The 15671-nt window shown below is 41.7% G+C and overlaps 2 protein-coding genes across 6 annotated transcripts in view; one reads left to right on the top strand and one right to left on the bottom strand.

Moving 5' to 3' along the window:
• Positions 1–15671, top strand: part of LOC143895589 (proton-coupled amino acid transporter-like protein acs) — a 231777-nt gene that overhangs the window by 60322 nt on the left and 155784 nt on the right. The gene's annotated exons all lie outside the window — the stretch shown is intronic.
• The window catches only part of Scalloped (TEA domain transcription factor 1 homolog scalloped), a 167242-nt gene that overhangs the window by 57339 nt on the left and 94232 nt on the right, over positions 1–15671 (bottom strand). The window lies entirely within an intron of this gene.

The raw sequence follows: 15671 nt of genomic DNA, 5'->3' as shown, positions 1-15671 counted from the left end.
TATGCACGGCGGCGCGGCGGAGAGGGACGAGGTAAAAGTGGGGAAAAATAATAAACGCACTTGAAGCTTTTCGCGAGTAATAGCGCGTGTTGGTAAGAGGGATATATATGGGGAATCGCGCGGAAAATATTGGCAGATTCCGGAGCCAGAGCAAAAAGCAAAACAATGCGATATTCTCTCGAGTAACGGTGTCCCTCTTTAATTCTTAACGAACAGAAAAAAATACGGTAAATCCGCACAGGCTTTCATTGGCCGCGGGCGCGCGCGCGCTCGCGCACACACAACGCACCCTGATATGCGTACAATACGTATATCAGAGGGATGCATCCCTGATGCAAAGAACAGATCTCCGCGAGGCAACATGGTAGAACGCGCAACAAACGCCAGCCACTTTCGCAAACACTTCAATTAGCAGTATTCGCCGAGCAGAGCGAGTCTCGATAAAGTTTTTCCACGATCAACGCGTGGGTTGCTTTTCTCCGTCGAACGCGCATCGCCCTGGTCGACGACGAGTTGCCTATTATGCACGGGTAAAAATCGTGGCATGGGAATTGTCAGTCATTATGGTCATTGAAACGGTGACTTGGCTCTTTAAGAGCGAAATGCACGCTGCACGAAGGCGACCGGCGGAAAGCGCGCGGTAATTACGGAAATTAGCTCGTTAGATTCCCGAAGTGAATTTAAACAGGATAATTCCGTCGAAAGATTTCCCGCGGAAATCTTTCCAAGAAGATCCATGAAAAATAACGATTCGACACTGTCGACTCCTGCACGAAATCTTTGGCATGAATATTCAACGCTGTCGTTTGCGCGGGTAAATCACAGAAATACGTCGACCGACAATAATTGTCGACGGCTATCGCTTTGCATTTTACGAGCCGCTCGTTCGATAATTACGAGCAAAATAATTTGTAAAGATTACGCGAGAAAATTATGTCGCGATCTCGTTAAGAGTAAACCGAGAATATGTATACATAAATCGGACGCGATTTGGGCCGCGCTCGGGTTGCAACGTTCATCGTATTGTCGCTCGCAATTAGAGGGATTAATTTACATACTGCGGGATTAACCATTCGACCATGAATTATTCAGGGCTATGCTAATGCGCCGGCTCCGAATTGAAGTCAATAATTGAATGCTCTTCGAGAATAAGGACAGGGAGCCGTGTCTCGGTCTCACCGTCCCGCATCCCCGCGCGAACCCAAGAAGGAGCATTAACCGCATTATATTCGACATTCGTATAGAAAACGAGAGCTCGCACGTAAAGCGAAAATTACTAACCACTCGCGAAACTTACGGGCCGCGTAATGTAACGCGCGCTATTTTATACTTTCGTGACGACGGCGAACGTGCCCGTAGACTGGAAAATTTATACGGCGCTACAGGTCTGCACATAATGCACCAATAATACCTTTTTTATTGCAAATTTTGTGGTCCATTTGAAATTAATCTTTTCTCAATAAAGATGTCAAGGCAAGTTGATAATTTGCGTTATAAAAGCAATAAATATCTATACTATACGTGAGTTATCTTCAGAGTTAGTGACAATATACGAGTGAATACGTGACAGAACCTTGACAATTTAATTTAAAAATTAATTATAAATGTGTTCGAAACTAAATATTTCAAAGGATACAATTGCAAGAACAAATTTGCAAGAAGAGATAGTCGAGATAGTCTTGAATTCGATCGAAACGTTCTTATTAAGGAATAACGAAATATAGGGCATTCAGAGATCTGTTAAAAGCTAATATAAACGACGTAGGTACAATCGTTACAAATAATCGCGATGTACGTTCGCTACCTTCGTATCTTAAATTACATTAAAGATTAAAGTTAGCACCGAAATAATCGCCCGCGCCGTCGTAAAATAATTGGCGAGGAGCGCTCGACGTGGAGCGAGCGCGAGCGGTAGGATTAATATCGGATCCTCGCGCGGTTCGCGTAATTGCATTAGCTCGCGTCTGCCGCGTGTGTACGCGTCGCGGCGAGAGTTAATACGATTTTAATGACGAATAATGCAATCTTCCGTCAAAAACCGCAGGGACATCGCCGACGTATATACTTAATAAGCTCTTGAGACTTGAGACGAGAAGGCGCGGATAAAACGAATACTGAGGTTTCTTGTGTACCAGGCAAACATGGCGATGAATAGCGAGCGGGGAGCTTGAGAGCGTGCGAAGAAGCAGGGAAATCGTTGAGAGGGCAGTGTCAAGGAAGCATGAAGATGACGAGTATCGAAGATGAAGGCGACGACAAAATGGAGATTTGTTGGTAAAACGCTGCAAAACTTTGGAATACAAAGTTGGAATTCTAAGGGAAATTGGCCCGGCGTACTTCATTCATTCCACGTGTCAGCTCATTGTCAGCTGTACTAAAGCTCCGCTAGAGTTTTGTCATTGCCTTGCGTTGAAAAAAAGCGTTCAATCGGCATAAAATTCACATATCACGTATTTAAATTTTAAACACAAATATATTATCAACATAATAACTGATTGGCCATACATATTGCCGCATCTATTATTCATAGAACGTATTATGCAATAATTAACTGGAAAGCGTTAAAATTAATCCTTCATCGGTAGTTTCTCCGAGGTATAATCAAGTTGACTCATCTTCCTTCCATCCACCTCCTTCAGCCTTCAGCCTTGAGTTTCCGTCAGTTCGCTGTCAAGCCAGTCGAACAGCTGATTCTCTTCGGTCCCGTGGGAGAAACATTATCCACGCCGCGGTGTTGATTTACAGTTTCCGATGCAACGAGTGACAATGAGGAGAAACTCGAGGATAATACAACTAAGGCAGGAATAGAACAAGAACAAAAGCGAAGGAGTTGTGCTCTCTCTCCTTTTCTGCCTCTCTCCATGCTCGAGAGTATCGAAACTCTCCTCCTCGTTTTCAGAAGCTAGTTCGGCGAGTCCGTATTATAGAAGCCGTCGATCGAGCGTGTAGCGTTTCTTCGCTCTTCTCCCGCTCTTCGCATTCGTCGACAAGACAGCTGCCGGTGAGGCCAACAACCGGTTCCCGCATCTCTTTCTCTCTCCTCGCCTCTTTTCTTCCGACCTTCCCTCCCATCCGTTTTACGTCATTCTGGTCTGGTGTCGATGCACCGGGGAAAAAGAGAAAAAACGATCAAGAGGCATGACAAAGCGGCTGCCGGCGGCACCTCTCGTCGATTCGGATCACGATTCACGAGACGAGCGGCGGCAGATTATCGTCCAGTAGGATCCTGCGAAGATTGTTGTTTAGTTTCGTACAAGGATATGGTCCTAGAGATCGCGGTTCCTTACAGTATACAGATCGATGCACTTTCGCGATCAATTTTTGTAAAAACTTCTTTATACGAAAGACATCGAATCAATCTTTCATATAATGGTACGATAACACGATTTTTTATGTTTACGCGAAATGTATCAAGTTCAGACGTATTATCGACTCTAAATTACAGCCAAATACAGAATATATAAAGTTGATAAATTGTTTGCTTCCAGCACAAAAAATAAAAATATCATATATAAAAAATAGTAACATTTTGGAAGTGACGTGTGATGATATCTCAATCTCATCAAGCAGTTGCATATTTTATGTGGAAAAACACAGACAGAATTATCAAGCTAGCAATATCGCCGGCACGGTGCAACGGACGAAGAATTTCGTCTTATTAAGAAGTTCATTATATATTTTAACGACCCTCGAGCAACGATGTATCCACCGAAAGGGACGGGAGAGGAAGAGACGAATCGACGGGAAGCCGTATATAGAGGGGCACGGTGAATATTTATCAGCCAATATCGGGCCTTACTGCCTCGAGAGGGGGGCAAAAGAGCGCGTGGATGCACCGTTAATCGATTTGCATAAGATCGCCGTTTCGTGGCTACGTCTCCCAGCGTTGCGCGCGGATAGGCAGGCGGCTGGACGGGCGGGAGGAAGAGAGAGAAGGTGCGCAGTCTGCCGATATGAAAGTCGATACGCGGTATAATTCGCGTAATTACGCGGGTGCATATTACGCGCCGGCGATACTCGCGAAAAAAACAGGAAACGCGACGGGACCGCCGCGCGCCGGCCAGACTTCATAAAGTCGCGTATGCACGGGAAGGGGAGGGAAGAAAGAGTTACGAACCAAGTGACATAAACGCTCCCGGTAATCGGCTTCGTCCGATTGCGAGTCTTTTCCTCTCTCTTAAGCCTCAGATATTAAGACCGTATACCTAATTTCATCGTTTTTGTCATAATATATAGAAAAATGCACTTTATGCCTGCAATTTCCAACTTTTTTTTTATTGTTGTGGAAATGATTTTCATACCTATATAGCAGATTTGAAATTGATCCGTTTCAAAGAACTCTGATCCCAATATTATAAACGCGTGGAAATAATTTCTATATACATATATTTCTGTTGTTTACAAAAGCATTTTCTAAAAAATTTTACAGTACTGAAAATTGTTTCTAACTCAACGAAATTATTACCACGTTTAATCTCAGATATTTCTTTCTGATTCAAAATTATATCACGTCGATTCACCTAATATAGATTTTTTTATGTGCCGAGTTTCTCACGCGTCCAAAAACGAGCCGTGTCTCATTTTCTTTCTTTTCGCAACGTGGAGAGTGAGCGGCGAAGCGATCGCGTTGCGCGAGTTATCGATACACGCGATACGCAAGCACGATCACTATTTTATGCTACGATTATTACCGTAATTTCTTACGTAACGTAACATTTCCGTCGGTCATGCTAACGAATAGTTAATTCCAGATAGATTATTTTGAGATGCAGCAAGAATCAATAAAGTTCGCGCTTCAATGAACGCGAGCGCTGATCTCCTGCAACACTTGACTGAGGGTGAGCGAACTCATTGTCTCGAATATGCAGCAAGAATGCAAAAACAGCGATTGCATATAATCCAGAAAAGCAAGAACAAGATAGAATGTTTGTCCTAAATGCGTAAAATAACTTGAAATCTTTAACATCTATATAAAAAAATATATATATATATATATATATATATATATATATATATATATATGTATACACACACGAGATATATAACCATCACAGATTTGATGAGAATGTTAATGTTGTTGCAAATCTTATAGAAGCAGAAAAAAACTGAGATTTTGACAAGTAAATAAAATTCTGATAAGGTAAAAGCTGCTTACGATTATAAAAATACGGATTAAAATTTTTAAATACACAATTTTGTTCCATGTATAATATATTCTTCTAAATTACATCGATTTAAATCCCAGGATAAAGTTTCAAAGACTATTATTCTCGCTATTAATCTCGGCGAACGCGATCGTATAATACATTAGCCCAACACTCGACTATATCTTACGTTCCCACACGCACCCTGATTTCGAGGAAATTGAATCGAAACGGAAATGCTTCTTCTCTCAGTTACAATATATGCTATTCGCGGATGTTTTAGGTAACACACAGCTAGGCAATCCTGGCGGTAGCATGCCGCAGCCGCATCTCAGGAGGATCATTTAACCGAGATAATTGCCAAACATTGTTCACCTTGTTAGCCGTTGCAGCTCGGCTGGCAAACTTGAGCGAGTTAATAAGCAACACGCTGGGACGACGGCGACGACTATAACGACGACGATGACTATAGAGGCGGCAATAGGTGCCAAGGCAGAGGCCTGAGCACCGAACCGTGTGTAAATTAGCGTCTTCAATTTGTAGCCGATCGTCCTGACTGCGTTACGAAGGTTGTGTGTGCAACCATGAAAAGTGACGTCTTACTCACTTGTATCTTATTGCGGTGTTATTCGCGGCGTCCTTGCTTAATTTAAACGTAAATTCTTCTCTTAGAATATTTATTATATTATACGTACTTTTTATATTTTTCTTGTTAAGCAGTGTTCTCTGATTTTAAAAACTTTCTCGTTTAAAATGGAAAAAAAACTTATCCACTGTTCAAAATCATGATAATTTTCCAGTCTTCCGGCAGATACAATAAATGCATTGAAACTATTGACTAGTAATGCGAGTTTCTAACTTTGAAAATGGCGCAGTATTCAATTCATGACGAGATGTAATAATTCAATAAAACTACGAAGCTCTTCGAATGTCGCCAGGTCGTTTTGCGCTTTCGCAGTCTTTGCGAGCGTTGAAGCAAGGACGCGCGTTCATATACGAAGAATCATGGAGAGAAAAAGAAAGAGAGAAACAGACAGCGAGAGAGAGAGAGAGTGAGAGAGTGAGAGAGAGAGAAAGAGAGAAGCGAAAGAGCGTAGGTAGGTAATTAAGGGCCGTAGGTTCAAACTGGAAAGCAAAGTCGAAGGGCGCCTCTCCTCTTCCGTGAGAGGCGTGAATTACACGACGAGGCAAGCGAGCCGGCAGACAGGCTCATTGTCCTCCGCTAGTTTAATTAATGCAGCTGAACCGGCAGCTCCCTCATATCCTTTCCAACCTCCCTCGCCCACCCGGTCTCTCTTACCACCCGTTCGCCAACCCTGTCTCTTTCTTCCATCGCACCATCCCTCCGCGTCGCCAACCTCGTGTATATATCGCACACCATGGCCTCGAACGACGTACATACATGCAATCTACCAGGGGCAATTCCGCAGACCCGACAATATCGTCCTCGTCTTTCGTCTGGATTTCGATAATGATCCGTCAATTAGCCGACGGATCAGTGATTCAGCCGCGTTGGTGTCGCTTCCCTTTTAACTCTTCGTCGACCGAGATATTCGTAGTATTTGTACGTATGTAGACGTATGTATACAATATACACATTCCAATGTACACATTGGAACTTGTAATAAATTAAACAGAGCCATTTTAAGTATGTGAATAATTACTGCAATCCAGCAATCTCGCAGTATCGTAGAACGGAAAATTTGTTATATGTATAGAATTCGTTTACATTTTTCTCATTAAATATCATATATTATATTAATTATTATATTATGCTTTATTATGTTTCTCAAAAAACATAACAAAAAACAAGAATTGGGTCCTGATTTATTTTTCCTTATTTTGCACGTGCGAACGTCGTGATTTAGAGCGATAATGTGCACTTCAGCCTTGGAGTTGAGGACTTCAGCCTCAATCTGTTGTTCGTCGGCAATTCAAGCGGAGTCGAATCAAAAAGAAAACGACGTATGTAGGAAAAGGGAGAAAAACATTATTGGAAAGAAAAAAAGCACGCGTGCCTCTTTTTCTCTATTTCACAGCCATTATCTTTGGAAACAGATGAGAAATAGGGAAGAGCGAAAGAGAAGATCGAAGCTTCTTTGCTCTCTTCACGTTAATCTTTATACTCAATGGCGTAATAAAGTTCAGAACGAGCCTTGTTTTCAAATTTCTTTACGGATTTTCTCGATAAAATGATAGAAATTGGTGTGTTTTCAAGGTTTGAAGATCACAATCGCAATCCACTGATTTCCACTAAACGATTACAATAACCCTTTTGCTCCTGCTGAGACTATTTAAAGAGCGTAACAGACAGAAAAGCTTGTTCGGCTTTTTTGGTTTCTCATCCAAGACGCGGCGCTTTAGAAGAAGAAAGAAAAGAAAGAAGAGGAGGAGGAGAAGAAGGAGAAAAAGGAAAAGAAGAAGAAGAAGAGGGAGAGGGAGACTCATGCGAGGTCAAGGTGCCGCTCTGTTGCCGGCTCTCTTTTCTTGGCTCGAGCACTCGTAACGTAATATCTGGACTTGCTTGTCAAACGCTAGGTGCGATTATCGGTCCGATTCAATTAGCTCTCGTACTTGAGGCGCTCCCTTCTCGTCCACTGACAAGAAATTCTCCGTGTTCGGATGTGGAGCAACCAAGTTGGATACGTTTCATCTGTCACCGCTGAGAACCGCGAGTCCTCGTAGAGAACAGCAATTCTATCTTCTTTTAATTTCCTTATCGCTTAATTAGCTTATCGCGCTAGATTTAATTTTGAAATAGGAATAGGTATAGTATTGCATGCACTGAACGTTTTGAACCAACTATTTTTTCAACTACTGAGGTCAGATTAAAATAAACGATCATTGTTCCAATAAAAAAGCATTGTTAAGATAACGATTATAAGCTGTACAATAGTAAAAATTATAAAATTCTGAAGAAAGAAATCTTTTCGGGAAAAAATGTGTGTAAATAAAAAGACAATGAAACTTTGTTAGTTCAGGTAGGTTTGATAATAAAGAATTAAGTAGTTCAGTTAAAAAAGAAAGCATTACTCTTTCACAAAATTTTAATTCAAAATTTACTTATTAAGATATTTGAAGTCAAATATAATATCAAAATTAATGTTCCTTGAGAAATTTCTTTTAGAGAAGAAAATTGACTAATATTCTCCAAATAATCTTTTAATTGGGTATTGGAGATTCTGAGAACCGCGAGTATTCCCCGCGAGTTACTATAGGATAAAATTAACGTTGCTCGACGAGCAGGTGCTAAACGAAAAACGAAACTGAAGAATTCATGGGACATCCGCGCACTCCTCCACCGCGGCGCGCGACGGCGCAGCGGCGGCTCCATCGCGTTCAGCCGGTGGATGCTAATTCCAGGTTTAATTCCGATTACCCCGGCCATTATAGAGGTAAGAAGGATTCTGAACCGGTTAACCCAGTTCGCGATCTCCAGGATAGACACACACGCGACCTTTCGTGCTAGACGGTCGTCACGTTTATCGTCGCCGCGACGACATGTCGTCCAGCGTTTATTCCCCGCGTTCTCCGGTGCCCTTCCGAGAAAAAAGAAACGCGGCCACCGTGTATCCCCGCACGATCAACCGGCTAGTAACGACGACGCGAAACGTTCTCGAGAGCAACCTTGAAATTTTAATAAATTCTCCCACTCGCATCTCGTTTCCGTTGAACGAATTTCCGAGGTGGATCGACGTCAGCGACGGCAATGACGATGGTGAGCGAAAGAGCAGGTGGATGCGCTTTATCGATTTTGGCATACCAGACAAGTTGCTTCTGCTTCCGCGGCGATACGTCGCCGACTCGCTGCCTCGACTTGGCGCGGCTTAAGTCGCCCACTTGGAAAGTTCATCAACGCAACCTGTGCTTCCCGTATTCAGGTATAATATACATATTCCTGAACTCGGACGAATAATCCGTGAAAATAACGCTATTCTATTCTACATATATTATACGTGTATCAAATCATTAATGTTTATGCTATTGTTAATGTATGTGCTATTTTTAGCACATCTTATATTTCCTAAACATGGCCACACTAGTAGAATTCCTACCATTAATATCACTGATATCATAATTATTATGTATTTCAAGCATCGTAGTCACAGGCAAGTATTATCAACGTATATTCTATATTTTTGTGTCAAAATAAGTAAAGCTGCATATAACAAATTTTACGAGCATTCCTATACTATAAAATATCCTGATGATATCAATAGAGAATCTAGCTTTTATTATTATCTATATAGAAATGATCAGCGAGGTTTCAAGTCAAGATGTCAACGTCGCGCGCGAGGGTTGACCAGCCAGGTCAAGTAAGCAAAAAGTAGACTTAGGAGAAGACGAGGAAGTGGAGAAGGAGGTGGACGGACGTCGGACGTCGGACGTCGGGACGCTATTTATATTCGATGCCGAGGACGTTCAACCCGTAAGCACCCCCGCCTTCCTAACCGTGTATCCTCTCCATCTTCGTCTCTCACTGTTTCTCGCTCTATCTCGTTCCGTGCTCATCTCGTATCCACTCGGTGGCGACGTGAAAACGGATAAACTCGCGAATAAATCTCCCAGCTGTATAGCTGCAAGAACCTCCTGCTTCTCCCCATCTCTCGTGTTTCGCCCTATATCCTCATCTTGTGGTCCGAGTGCCTCACCACGGATTACCCCGTACCCGAGAGGTAGACACGCGTAAACGAGCCGGTTTCGCTGGTAATTTGAAGAATTAATCAACCGGACGGACAAAGTTTTCATGTACGACGGTGATCGATGACCGAAACCAGGTATCATTAACCGTGCATGTATAACTGAGCAACTGAAATATAGACCTAAGCCAGAAAGACCATAAATTTCAAACGCAAGAAACAAGAAAAGTGCTTGAAAGGTGATCTGATTGAAAGGAATAATCCTCGCTATTTGTTGCAATATCATATTATACGTTAAGCGATTAAGCAATAACATTGTTATCTAAAGAATGATAAAAAAATGCTGAATGCAAAAAGGCTAGAAAAGATTTTAGTTAATTCTAAAAATTATGATCTTTGAAATATAGGATATAATATAACTTGTGCACAAAACTATAATAAAAATTATATAGTATTTGAAATTAGCATCAATTAGTACTTTGATGATTTTATTATACAGCGCTATTAAAAATTACTATTTAACTTTCGGATATTATGAAATCAGTTTACAAATTTTTTATCATTGATTAGCCGCTTTGCGCGAATGTTTCAGCATCCTCGAACTTGGACACTCGACGTGCATTTGGCTTTTCATCCTATCGTGGATTTCAGAGCCGTCTATCGGTCTTCCGCGTGTCGACTGACCGCGCGACACGCAAAACGAAGAAAAATCGTTGGAAGCGGAAAGAAAGCAGACGTGAAATTAGATTTTCTAGCGTGGTCGCCGCCGCCTAGCGCGCGCCGTAGGATAGCGAAAAAAATAAAATCGACCGGAGCTCGATCTATCCGACGAGCTCGTGTCGAAAGAAGGTGGACGAAACGAGGAAGAGGAGAGAGGAATAAACAGAGAGAGAGAGAGAGAGAGAGATTAAAAAACGAGAGAAAGAGAGCTGGAGATTCGGTTCTCGATGCGGAGATTCTCCGGGTAGGGATCGAATGAGAGACGAAGAGAGAAAACGAGGAGTTGAAGAGAAGAATCGGGAGATGGGGTTGTGTGAACACAGGGAAAACGGGTATCATCCACGGCCGTAATTAGAATCCACTTCGTGGAAATGGTTCCGAGGCTTCGGAAGCCCGCCTCCTCTCTCGTTCCTCCGCTTATGATCCTTTAGCTAGGTAGGTAGGTAGGTAGGTAGGTAGCTAGGTAGCTAGGTAGGTAGGTAGGTAGGTAGGTAGGTAGGTAGATAGGTAGGTAGATAGGTAGGTAGGTAGGTAGGTAGGTAGGTAGGTAGGTAGGTAGGTAGGTAGATAGGTAGGTAGGTTGGTTAGTTGGCTGACTGGTTGTACGGTACACATGCGCGCATCCAAGGCGCCCAATACGATTGCGTAATATATACCACGATACGGCAACGACACAGCAACGACGACGACGACGACGATGTCGACGACACGTCTTGATTCTCTCACGCATAACCGGGAAACGAGAATAATCTCAGGGGCGGATTCTCCGTAATTTATACGGGCCGTGTGGTTATTATGTGAAGTGTTTCTCTTTGCGCTTCCTCTTTCTTTCTCGATGTTCGAAAATTCTGCGAGTATACCGAGGCGAGCGCAGATAGACCGTGCAATCTCAATGCTGTCCAATAATGATAACGCAACGGTTAGAATTGGAGGGTGTATCAATCCGAAATTAAAAACTCGTTCGCTTCCACTCGCTTTGACTTGCTCCATTTATTTCAAAACTTGTGGTCATCCCCCGGTGCAGTGGTTTTCTATACATCTATACACATACATATATATACATGCTGCGTACAAATGCAGCATTTACTTGTATTTTGTAAAGTCGGTTTTTTTTAGTCAGTCAATCTTGTATCTCTCTCATCATAATTCGATTAGAAAGAGTTGCTATTATTGCGTGATCTATACTTGGACAATAAGCGGGTAACATTATCGGATGTGACACTCCACTTTTCAAGAGTAGGTATTCGATCGTGCTGTACAACTTCGATAATACTGTAATCGATATAAAATAAAACGGATCTTCAATGATCGCACGTGCATGATGTCGTGTATGAAGTAGGCGGAAAAGATACCAACTGGTAGCGGAAAGGCACAATTTTGGTTCTGGTTGGCTCTTGGCGGTTGGCCAACGCGCGAGGTCATTAAGTTTCGTGTCTCCTAGTAGAAGCAACGAAAAGTCGTAAGAGAACGGGAAGAGAATGGGAAGAGAGTTAACGGAGGTTGACAGCCACCATGACGATCCGATTGAACCGTCTGTCCTGTCACTGTCATGCGTCGTATTTTTAGTTATACTTCTAACGTTCTACCTACAAACGAGATCAAGTCCAATGTGCACTGACAAATTCAAACTAGCCGAAACTAAATGAATATTCATTGCTTTGCTGAATAAATTTGTTATTCATCTAGAATTCAATTTGCAATGCCAGATAGATCGGTATACCTAAGTCTCAAATAACGATTACATTAAAATAAGATCAATTTGTAAAGGTCTTTAACGGAATTAGATCCAGTTATTCGTTCGCGACAGCAAAGTTTAATTTACGGGGATTACGCTCTTCAATTTAATCGCCCGTTAAACTTAAAAATAAGATCGGCGTCTTGCCGATCGAGATATCGCGATTGCAAGAAAATACGATCGGACAGAATCAGCTTCTATTGCGTTGTTACCCTCTCGTCTGAGAACCGCTGGATGCACCACGCGGCAGCGACCGGCGACCGGCGACCGGCGACCGGCGGCGCATTGGTGGGGGTCAAATGTCACATTGCGTGACTCACCGTCGCCTCCAAGTGTTCGCTGCAACTCCTGCGCGCGGCGCGGCGCGGCGTGTATACCTCGCGCGTCTGCAATTCGCCCCGCGCCTTCGCCGAGTAAATTAATGATCGGCGTCGGCGATCGCGCCGTGAGGAGAAAAAAAAGGTATCGAGCGACGTCGAGAAATGGTTGCCGATAATGCGGATTGATTTCGCATTGACCGAAACTAGCTCGGTGTTCCACGGGACAGCGTTCGCCACCCCTCGCCCGCGTCCATTAACAAACGCGCGCGCTTATTTGCATTCTAAGTGGAGCGCGAGCGCGTTTGCACTTTTATCCTTCCTCGAAGAAGCCACCCTATACCTATCGCACGATCGATCTTTAATGCGACGCGATAAACTCCACACGTCCGCCACATGCCGGTGGAATAAATGCTCCTGTTCCTGTTACCGCCGCCTGCCAACAGCTACTTGCTCGCCTATGTATTTAAATACGACAGATTTCTTTATACACATTGCGTCTTCATCTTTTGCTCCAACTTGAAGTTTAAAACGTATAACGATCTTGTACGACTCTGCCACGCTCTTGAATCAAATTTGATCGCAACACTGATATTTTACGAAACAATTCATTTTATCATCGCCTGTCGAGTATTATCTAAGGTTCCGCATTGATAAGATTGACATCGATACTCGATAAATATTGAGTCTATATAACATCGATGATTACTTAACATCGATGTTTTTTGCAGATCCCTAAAATGTAATGGCTATAATACAAAATTTATATATTAATAGTATTATATGTAGTATATCTATGCTTAATATTCTAATAACTGAAGCAGTAAAGTTAGTAGCTAACACGCTGGTTGTCAAAAAGTGGCCCTCACTAACAAAAAACTAAAGAGTAGGTACACTTGTGTTAATTATTTAAAGAATTAAATTATGCCTGGTTAATGCTATATAGAAGATTGTAATAGCACGCGCTACATAAATAAACCCGAGAAATAAAACTATAAGCCTTTTTAGATATGTGACGTGAGAACGTAGTCTCAAAATAAAATTATTTTATTTATATACAGTTAGGTGCGTAATAGTACCGGCTGAAAAAATTAAGAAAATTCCAAATTTTAAAATTAATCAACAGAAAATTACTTAATTTTATTTATTAAATGGATACATCAATTAATAGAGACATAAAACATAACCTCTCATTATTACAAAGAGATAACAATGAAAAAATTAAATTTTGTTAACATTTAGAATTTCTTCATTTTTTTCAGCCGGTGCTATTATTTTGTACATAACTGTATATAGGTAGAGCTATTAATACCTACACGGAGAAAATTTTATATTAAATTTTACTATGCTGCCACACCAACTGCGGACCATCAAGACGCCCAAGTTTAAATGCTATAGTCTTATAGTAAAATTACTATGTCCATAGCATTTAATGCTACGATTATAGCATTCAATGCTATAATAATGCTATGTGTGTGTGTGTGTGTGATCGCATAGTAAAATTTAATATAAAATTTTCTCCGTGTATAAACATTAATAAACGATAACGATAATGGATAAACTGTGTTTATATAAGCATATTATTAATATTTATTATATATAGTTTATAGTTTATATATAATAATATAACAGAATTTGGTAAAGATAGCTGATTTGATTTTTACGCGGATTGTGATTGACCAAAAGCCGTTACACTTGGGAACACTTCTCGCTTGATTTTGCTATAGGATATGCAGCCTACTGGCAGTCCATACTCTTATACTACATATGTATAGTCAAAGACAAAACCAGTTAGTGAACTAAATGTGTAAAGATAAAAATCTCGAAGAACGCGTAAGGCGTTGCATCGATGGCAAAACATCGATTCGTCCATAAGTACTTAACCATCGATGATTGCTTGATATCGATGTTTCTTGCGGATTCCTAGTATTATCATAATTTCATACGCGACTACTTTTCTGTAATCTTAATCATAATCAATAAAAAATGAAAAATATAACTGCTTTTAGAGTTCGTATCTATTAATATAAATCATCAATATTTATTCAGTAGATTCAGAGCCAGATCGTAATAGTTACGCGCTATTCGAATGTAGATAATAATAGTAATGAGTTAAAAATGGTAGACGATATATATTTCGCAGTGGTGGCTCAAACGACAGATATAACCCGTCGATATCGCCGTCACTCCGAGCTGGCGTCATCTTTCAACGTCTGACGAGCGATGCTAAATCGTCGATCGTGCACGTAACATGTCGACACGACCGTTCGCTCTTACGGATCGCCGATTATTTAGACAATGGAAGCGCGATAGTGATCGCAGCTGAAGACCCGAGGGGGAAGACGAGGAACGCGCGAGCTGAGCTGAGTGTAAGAAAAGGGCAGGGAAAGGCGGAGAAATCGTAAATTGATCGATCGCTGACGCGATCATTCATCGCCGCAGCCGGGTGTCGAGATTGTTCCGAGCGTGAGACGCGGACGGCCCGATAATTCCGTCGCGATAATTAAATCAGGTAATTAGGGCGGACCCGTAACTCATAACGAAAGCATCGCATCGTCGTCCGTCCCTTCGGTGGAGTTGTCGTTAAACCGTCGTCGCCGCCGTCGTGCGACACTCGCGCGTCTATGTCAGTTATTACTGTCAAAGTCGTCGGGGACGTACACGTGTTTCCTTGGTATTAACGAGACGTTTTATTGACCCTATCGTAGGTAGGTAGACGCGCTTCCTCGGGCGATTCGGTCGCGATTGCAATTCCGAGTCTGTTCAAGATAGCGACTTGGCTTGTAGACAGAATTCGTATAAACTCGTAAACTGCACGGGAGTATCAGTGATATTCACCGTTGTTAATCGCTCAAGTTCGCGTCTCGGAAGTTAATCCTGCTTCATTGTATTGCAATTTAGTAACATATAAACGGAATACCTATGATAAATGTCTATAGTAACTTGTCACGTATTTATCTGAACATTTGAGAAAGAGAATTTTATTGCGGCTAATAAATTACACTTTTAGTATTCTTATAAAATATTCCTGATAATAAAAAGAAATGTTGATTGTTATGCGAAATTGCGTGAGAGCAATTGAAAAAGAAATGTATTTAATACTTTTGTGAGTCGT

This window comes from Temnothorax americanus, unplaced genomic scaffold (genome assembly GCF_048541705.1).
Source record: "Temnothorax americanus isolate GAGA-0224 unplaced genomic scaffold, ASM4854170v1 Scaffold16, whole genome shotgun sequence".
NCBI lineage: Eukaryota > Metazoa > Arthropoda > Insecta > Hymenoptera > Formicidae > Temnothorax > Temnothorax americanus.
Note: the sequence above shows the minus strand (reverse complement) of the source record. Positions and strands in the feature narration are given on the sequence as shown.